Source organism: Saccostrea cucullata, unplaced genomic scaffold (genome assembly GCF_032062105.1).
Source record: "Saccostrea cucullata isolate Sc308-1 unplaced genomic scaffold, CSIRO_AGI_Scuc_v1 ctg143, whole genome shotgun sequence".
Taxonomy (NCBI): Eukaryota; Metazoa; Mollusca; class Bivalvia; order Ostreida; family Ostreidae; genus Saccostrea; species Saccostrea cuccullata.
Window position 1 is genome coordinate 486785 of NW_026937256.1, and position 9327 is coordinate 496111.

A 9327-nucleotide genomic window follows, 5' to 3' on the forward strand; every position below is an offset into this window, starting at 1 on the left:
ATAAGTTCAAATTTATAAAGGTAAATGTTCATTTCATGAAATAAAAAAGATTACGCTCATATAAAAGCTTTTTTTTTTATTAAATTAGATTTCCTAGGTGAAACATTCAATATTGACGTTTTGCTTTTTCCTGATAACTTTTCTTATAGTGTAGACAGTTTATGGCAGATAGTTCATTCATCTTGCTATTTTATTAACAATTCAACATATTGCTTACATGATAAATGCAATACATATATTGTCACAATATCACTTTTAGAATAAACGATATTACTTCAGCAAAAGGAGATATTTCTTCCAGTTAATGAAATTTCTTTCTCTCCTTGTTAATTATCTCTTCTACAAACGTCATTTTATTCAATCAGAAAGCTAACTTTTTTGTTCATTAATAGTTGAACGGTTGTTATAAACGCCGGTAAACTTTATTTGTCGAGTATACATTATGTTACTATTTCAAATAATGAGCGAAAGTTATCTTTTTAATATTTTAATTTCTGCATATGTTATGATTATTATGATTATGATTATCTGATAAGAATATTTTATTAATAATCAATATGATTTGAATTTTCAGGGGGGAAAACCAACTATTTCATTCAAATGGCATTGCAAAATCAAAAATTTAACAATTGAATAGTAAAATAGTTACACATTTCTAATGCCAAAATGCACCAAACTACTGGTATATTACTTCACTGAGCTGATATCAATTGCAGAAGACTAATTGTCCTCATTGAAAAGGACAAGAGCAAATGACGTCAAAGGATATTAACAAAGCAAAACAATCGTGTATTGCATTCCTAAAAAAAAATCGAAAAGCTGTATGTTTCTGTGTTTCAGAAAAAGTATCTGAAAATACTGGACGAGGAACTGCCTCTAAGCAAGTGAAAAATGAGTTAACTATCTCGTCAGAATCGCAAGTAATATCAGGGATTAGGATGTGCATTTCACAGTTAACATCAGGGATTAGGATGTGCATTTCACAGTTAACATCATGGATTGGGATGTGCATGTCACAGTTAACATCATGGATAGGGGTGTGCATTTCACAGTTAACATCATGGATAGTGGTGTGCATGTCACAGTTGCAGAACTAAGAAAACAGAGATAAGTCCAGTCACACATTCCAGAAGCAAGCCAAGATCAATCACTACTATATGCCTTTAAATAAATCGGGTATTTCAATAGTAAAAAAAAGAATGTGGCAAACTACTGAGTATGCATACTATTCATACATTAACACTTTTATACATTCTAGGCAACGGTTACATCAGTTTGAATGAATTGTAAATAAATATTCTTAAAAAGTGAAGTAAACGAACAATTGATCAATCTCAAAAAAATCTCTAAAAATACAAATCTGTTTTAAAAGAGAGCATTAAACACGGACTTCTGGATTCTAGTATTCCAGAGGTGGGATCAGGTGGCTAGAAGGCGTAAGCATCCCCTGTTGACCGGTTACATCCGTGTAAGCCTTTATATCGATCAGGTAGATGGAACAAAAGTAAAAAATTGATATGAAACAAGTCAACCAAAATACGACCCAATGATAGGTTACAAGTATTTGCTAACAAGGTCATATTACGACTATAGAATTTACGAAATGCCGACTTAGAACGAAATTCTTGATATCCCTGTAACATCAACTCATCTATAAGTAGCCGGTCTCGGTTGAAAAATCGGTCCAATTCGGGACAAGTGCTCGAGTATCAATAAGCTTGTGACCATACACAGAATAGCTGGCGTATTTTTAAGTAAGCGTCGACGTAATGTTTATAAAAGGGGCTTGTGCTGAAAAAAAAACGTTGATTTTTTGAAGAATGTTTCTTGAATTTCATTAAATATTAAAATGAAACTAAATATATCAACAAATTAAATGATTCTAATTACCAGGGATGATGTTAATTTAATTTATTTAAAAATAATATGACGAAGAGCGGGTTTTCATCTCTTTTGACCCTCGAATAAATTCTCATCTCTCAGACATAAACTGAAAGCTTGCTGGCCGGGGCCAAAATTTGTCCTTTTAAAGACAAGATGACTCATTACATCAAATACATCAAATACATCCTTTGTCAACCACGTGAAGGCCACGTGAACGTCTATAAGTCAGTAGCGCAAAAAGTGTTAATTGGCGGTCGTTTAGAAAATACATCAATTGACTGAACGGATGCAGAAATGTGCTCCGATGAAATTGGTTCAACGCGGAATGTCCTGGGAAAATCCTAAATTAAAATAAAATTGTGCATTTATTAATGAATTGCTCTTTTTTTTAAAATGTGTCCATAAATATAAATTGAACATAAAAAGTAATCTGAGAACAAAGAATATAAATTCAATGGAAGTGTATGACGGAAGCCCTTCTCTTCCCCCGGAACTGGCGTATTTAGACCTTCGATTATGTGGAATTATTTCTTTGAGGGTTAAGTTTGCCTTTACAAATTATATAAGAATTGAGAATTGCATAGTTTAACAGAAAAAGGACACATTCGATTTAGTTCTGCCACATAATCTATACAAACATATCAGCAGTGAATTATTCAGCACAGTCTTGGTGATTTAGGGAGAAAAAGTTTTTTTAACCGAATCCGACCAAAACTTTGCTTTAATCTATTCATAATATGCACCTTTTTCACTAAAATTCAAAGATTTCTCAGAGTGAAGGATCTTTGTTGTCGCTTCCTGTATAATGAAATACATTTAGTATGTATAATGTATGCGAGAAGTTTTTACCACTAAAAAAACAGAGACGTAAGCATAGTCATAGACATCGGTATCACAAGAAATCTTTTTTACGCGACGTCTTTTGATTTACAACTACCTTATGTTGATGAAAAGAGTTTTTCATCACACTGGCACCAAGATTTAATCTCTTTTTTTAATTGGTCAAGAAAAGTCTATATTTAGAATCTTTTAGAATCTTTGACACCAAAGTATTGACTCGGAACCCTGATAATGGATACTGCAAATCAAAGGGGCTTTTTTAAACGCCCACGTTAAATTAAGAACGTTGATCAAGCAACCCGTTTGTGGCTTCAGTTTAAAGGAACTTACGTAGTAAATGTTAGTAATAATGTTAAAGACAAATAGTCCATTCTTGTATACAACCATATTTTTAGTAGAAGATTGAAAATCTGAAACAAATCCTCCTACTTTTTATGTTTTTCTTCTTCCAACAATAATAGTCCCACGGGTCATTTCTGTTGATGTAGTAATAATTATAATGAGGATCTTACTGAATCACTTGTTTTGAAAAAAGTCCAATATATATTTAGAAAATCCCAATATTTCAACTGGCCTTGTAATTCATAATATGAATTCTGTGTAAGATTATGCAATGGGCAAAACATAAAGATGATATTGATACTTGAATGGATTAAAAGTATCAGGTGAATGTTGAAATCTCGCATTAAGCGGCTGAGGGGCAATATGAAGTCTTTCCTTCTATGTTCAATAACTTAGAATTGAAAAAAGAATTGGATAGATTACATGATCAATATGCCCTGAGCCAAGCTGACAAAGCATGTAATAGCATTATATTGCACAGAGAATAAACGTAGTCATATGCATCGGTATATTTACATTATAATTGTACATTAGAGGAACTTGGATTTAATTCTGACAGTGGTCATCCTGAATTCTTTAACTATATAAATACCTTACAAGCATAGATTATTACAATAATAATATCCTTTATGTGACAGAGTTATATTAACTATAATTGTTTTATTTGTTATAATTTATTTCTAAGGTATCATGTTTTACTTGGTAATTGTAAAGTTGTTTCATGTTTATAACTTTTTAGATCGGGATCAATTACCTAATTTTAATCTATGACACCATTGTCTTAATTTACAGCCAATCAGCGTGGCTTCTCCTAATCACGTGACCATTGTTTTATTTTTTACCAAAGGAGAAAGCCACACAAATTTACAAGGAAATTTTTTATCGAAAAACCCTCCATCCATCCCCCTCTCTTCCACCGTCTTATATTATATTTGTTATATATGTACTTATATTAGTGTTCATATTTATTTGTTTGGCGTTTATTTTCTTTTTACCCACCGTTTTTTGATGACAGGCATATCAGTGCCTGCTTTATGATATATGTAATTTTAGGGGGTCAGATTGCATAATATGTTACCAAAGATTTTTGTATTCTTTCAAAGTTTGTTCTAGTCTTGTCTGACCCCCTTATAATATGTTTATATTTTGTTTTGCGTCATTTACTTCAATAAATGACAATTTTTCACTTTCACTACTGTTGTTATTTTAATTTTAATCCATCAAAAAACTAGCTCAGTTGACTTGGCTTCGGTCTTGCATAATAACAGAGGAACATAAATAGATATTCTTGGCTAACAATGGGATTACGACACGCCCCACTCCTTTCCAGCACTAAAGTTTAAAAAGAGTGGAGCGGATCATAAACTCGGCTTCTGAAGATGAGAGAAACATACAAGTCTACCAAGTCTCACTAAAAATGTGTCGGGGAACAGGGGGCAGTGGGAACAACTGTACAATAAATTATTTGTAATTCGTAAAATCAAATTGAACGACTTTCCAGGACTTTTTTTTACAAGTTAAACCCAATGCTCTGGTTCTTTTAGATGTACCTGATTGCTCTGCTTTGATTTTCCATTGCTTTCATGATCTTTTGAACCTCACGACTGTTCGTAATCTTCACGTGTCATTTAGACTATTAATCTTTGACATGACAAAAAATGAAATATTGGAAATTTGTGTCTCTTAAAATATATTTTCCTAAGGTTGTCAGTAATATTTAAACGTTGGGTTGAAGTCCACAGCAACTGTTTTCTTCTTTTTATGGTGAGGTTTTCGAATATATTCTCCATCACGGCAGATCAGTCGGTAGAGTATGAGGCGCCGTTTTTTGGTATTTACTGGCAAAAATTGATATCACCTTTTTGAATAGGTGATATCATTTATTTGAATAGGTGATATCACCTATTCATTTCCAATAGGTGCTATCACTGTCATGTTATAAATTTTGAATTTACCGGGTGGCAGTAAATACAAATTCAAAATTTACAACATGACATCACCTATTCCATTTGAATAGGTAATATCAACTATTTGTATTTTATACAATAATAAATAATGAATACTCCCTAGACTATATAGATTTCCAATGGAACCAAGAAAATTCTGACTGCCCAGTTTTTATGCATTTTTCACGATTTCTCTTATAGTATGCTTGAGTATACTTTATAGATAAGTGAACTAAATTAATTTGTGAGCAAAAGAAACTACAAGTGCTATAAGGGTTGCTTAAAACTAAACTCAAAACTGTAACCCATTGCCTCCTAGAACGATGAGCTATAAAACGAACGTGAAAGTCAATTAAGATTCCTATAGTCTTGGGAGCCGTTGTTATTTCATAAATAATTTGAATCAAATAAGTTTTGAAAAGGTGATATCACCAATTCAAATTAAATTAGTGATATCACCTATTTGAAAAGGTGATATCACTTATTCGAATATGTGATATCACCTATACTATTCAAAATCTGAATAGGTGATATCATTTATTCCAATAGGTGATATCACCTTTTGGCAGTAAATACCAAAACGGCGCCTCATAGTAGAGCTCTGGTTCCGTGATCGGAAGGTCGTGTGTTTGAATCACGGTCTCGACTGATCTAAGTCCATAAACTATGCAGCAACTGTTCCTTCGCCAAGCGCCCCGACCTTTCAAGTGAAAGATGCAGGTCCTTCAGATAAGAAAACAAATCCAATAGGCGTTGGCACGATAAAGAATTCTCAGTGCTTTCTGAGTGTCGAGTAAAGGTCTTAATTTGAAGCTAGTTCCAATGGAAATTCCGACAAATTGTTTGATGTCCTGATCTCCAAGAACTTCATAGATATTGTTAATCGGAAACTTATTTTAGCAACTATTTGATATTAAATTCGAATTAATATTCTGTACTGTAAAAATGTTACTGTATTTGTTACTAATTATTTATTGTATGTGATGACAGAATGTGTAAAACGAAAATAAAGAATTATAATTAAACAAGAGATGTTTGTAAAACAATTATGCCCCCCTCCCCCCAAATTGGATTTTTTCTAAGTCCAAAAGGGCATTACTCTGTCAAAAATGGCGCGATTGTATCCAAAACAGAACTTGACCAAGATATTTATCTGATAAGTCTGTATACCAAATTTCATATCAGTATGTGCAACCTCTGCAATGAAAATGAACGGAAACTGCAAATAATTGGAATTTTTCTAGGTCCAAGGGACATAACTCTGCCAAAAATGGCGCGATTGTACCCAAAACAGAACTTGGCCTAGATATTCATGTAATATATCAGTATACCAAATTTCATTTCAGTATGTGCAACGGTTGCAAAGAAAATGAACGGAAACTGCAAATAATTGAAATTTTTCTAAGTCCAAGGGGCATAACTCTGTCAAAAATGGTGCGATCGTACCCAAAAAAGAAGTGACCTAGATATTCATGTGATATGTCTATATACCAAATTTCATTTCAGTATGTGCAACGGTTGCAAAGAAAAAGAACGGAAACTAAGTGGACTGATAGACCGACCGACAGACAGCAGCAAAGCAATATGCCCTCCCTTCTTCGAAGGGGGGCATAAAAAATGTTTCTAAACAAAATAATTTTGCAAATGACCAATGACAAGGGTACAGTGAAGAATATTAACGAGTTTCATTAATTGCTATTAAAAATGCAGCTTGATAAAATGTTTTAAAAAAGTCCCACTTTTTTATTTCATTAATTCTTTCAAAAAAATCCTTGGATGTATTTTTTTTAAGTATCCACCTCTGATTTACACCACGTTTTAAATACATTGTTAAACAGTACTTTCCGTTTTTTTTTAATTCGCTGCTTTCAATATTCTAGTGAAGAATAAAGAAAGAGATTTGGTAGAGCATATACTGTAGCCATCTATTTTTTTTTTCGGGGGGGGGGGGGGGGGGGGGGGTTAATGATTTTGATTTTTATATAGTTAAAGAATCCAGAATATGCATAATAATTCTTATTTAATTTGATTGTTGGAAATATTAAAAGAAATCAAAACTGACATGATTTTGAAGAATTTCCTCTTTAGATACGGAGTTATTGGTATCATTAATTGGATTTTCACTTGCACATATACCGGTATCTTCTTCAATACATGAGGGGAAAGTGAGCTTACAAACAAAGACCATGCTTTTTCCCGCTTTGTCAGCGGAGATCAGTATATACTGGTCGTGTAATTTATCTATTTCTCTTTCACTTTTGAATTATTGAAGATAGAAGGATAGATGGTTTTAATATTGCCCCTCGGCCGCTTAATTCAAGATTTCAATATGCATCTGATAGTTTTAATCCATTTATCGGGTCTTTTTTCATGTTTGACCATTCGCCTGGCGTAATATTCCATAGAATTCCTAATATTTATAAAACTGATACGCCAGTTGAAAGATCAGGGCTCTTTTAAATTTAGTCTTTATAGAAATAAATGCCAAAAAACTATGTTATTTCTTAAAAAAAAAAAATTAAAAGAAAAGAAAAAACCGGTCCCCTGAACTCGCTCTGACATTTTTCATGTTTTTGAATTATCTATCTATCTTTTAGGAACATCGTTGATAGTGCTTTGAATATATGCAAAAGGGTTTTGGAGTTTCTGTTTTCATCATGTGGGAGATCAGGGAATCTTTGTTTCTTTATTTTATTAACGCCCAAAACAGCATTTCTTTTACAAATAACCTGGTTCCCTGAACTCCCTTACATTTTTTCGTTTATGCATATAATGGAATATGATTGGGGGTGTTCTGATGACGTGCAATACTTGTAAGGTTTAAACCTGTCAATTTTCACCCAGGAATAAGTGATATCACCTATGATACAATTAAGGGCCAAAAAAGAAAGATATATTCTACAAAAACTGATTCCATCTTTTTGGAATATGATTTGTGGTATCCTGTGGGTTTGATTTCACCTATTCAGTTGGTGATATCACCTATTCGAATAGTTGATATTACCTATTCATATTTTGAATAGGTGATATCACCTATTCGAATTAGTGATATCACCTATTTGAATGTGATATCACCTATTCAAATAGGTGAAATCACCTATTTTATTTGAATTGGTGTTATCACTTATTCGAATATGTGATATCACTAACTCGAATAGGTGATATCACCCATTCCTTTCGAATAGGTGATACCACTTATTCAAATAAGTAATGATAATAATAGGTGATATCACCATATCATTTTGAATAGGTGATATAACTTATTCGAATAGGTGATATCACTTATTCAAATTATTTATGAAATAACAACAGTTCCCAAGACTAGAGGTCCATGAATCTTATTTACTTTCACTTTCGTTTATTAAAGGGACATAGCCACAGTTTCGGCTAAAAAATTAATTTATTTTTACATTTTTAGAAATATTTAACAAAGGTCTTTCTAATAATTATCAAAAATTTGAACTTCAGTTGTTGAGATACAAGACAGATTTAGAGCTCCAAAACTTTGTTATGTAAACAGGGTCCGTGTCATGTTTTGTTTACATAGATTAACATGCTAACAAATGTTCATTCAAAGCAGATAAATCCGATGAAGAAGTTAATTTTAAAATACAAATAGACAGTTTCTAGTGATCTGCTGAATTTCATTTTGCTATAAATAAAATATTTTCTATATGTAGACAAAACAAAAACAAGGCACGAGCCCTGTTTACATTTTGAAGAACTTTAAGTTCTGTATCTCGTTTGTTAATCAATAAATGATGTTCAAATTTTTGCTGATCATTAGATGATGTCCTAATTAGGAATAGTAAGCATTTAAATTGGTTTTAAAAATCTTTTAATTAACGCTGCAAACACTTCGTACCATACCAGCTGCTCTTCCAGACACCTATGGGAACAAACGTTACACTTTTTGTGATAAATCAATGAGATACTACTTCTCAGTAACAGAAACCTGGTAGGACTTTATCGTACTGCGCTCAGTGTCGTTTCGTACTTCAGCTGCAAAAAAAAATAGAGACCGATTAGAAGTTTTATTTAGTATTTCTACTCTATATATAATTAATAGGTTCATAAACGCCTTATAAACGTATATGTTCAAGATTTCTGCTCGTTCCTGCTTCGTCCATTGAAATTATTATGTCCCTCTGTTAAATTTGTCTGCAAAAACTTGGCTCGATGTCAGTTAGTTATGGCACTTAGGTTTCTATTTACTTAAATTACATTTAAAAAAAAACAAATATTCACAAGTACAAATATCATGCAAAACTTAGTCAATTTGGAATCATTTTTAAATTCTTTCCTCATATGTGTG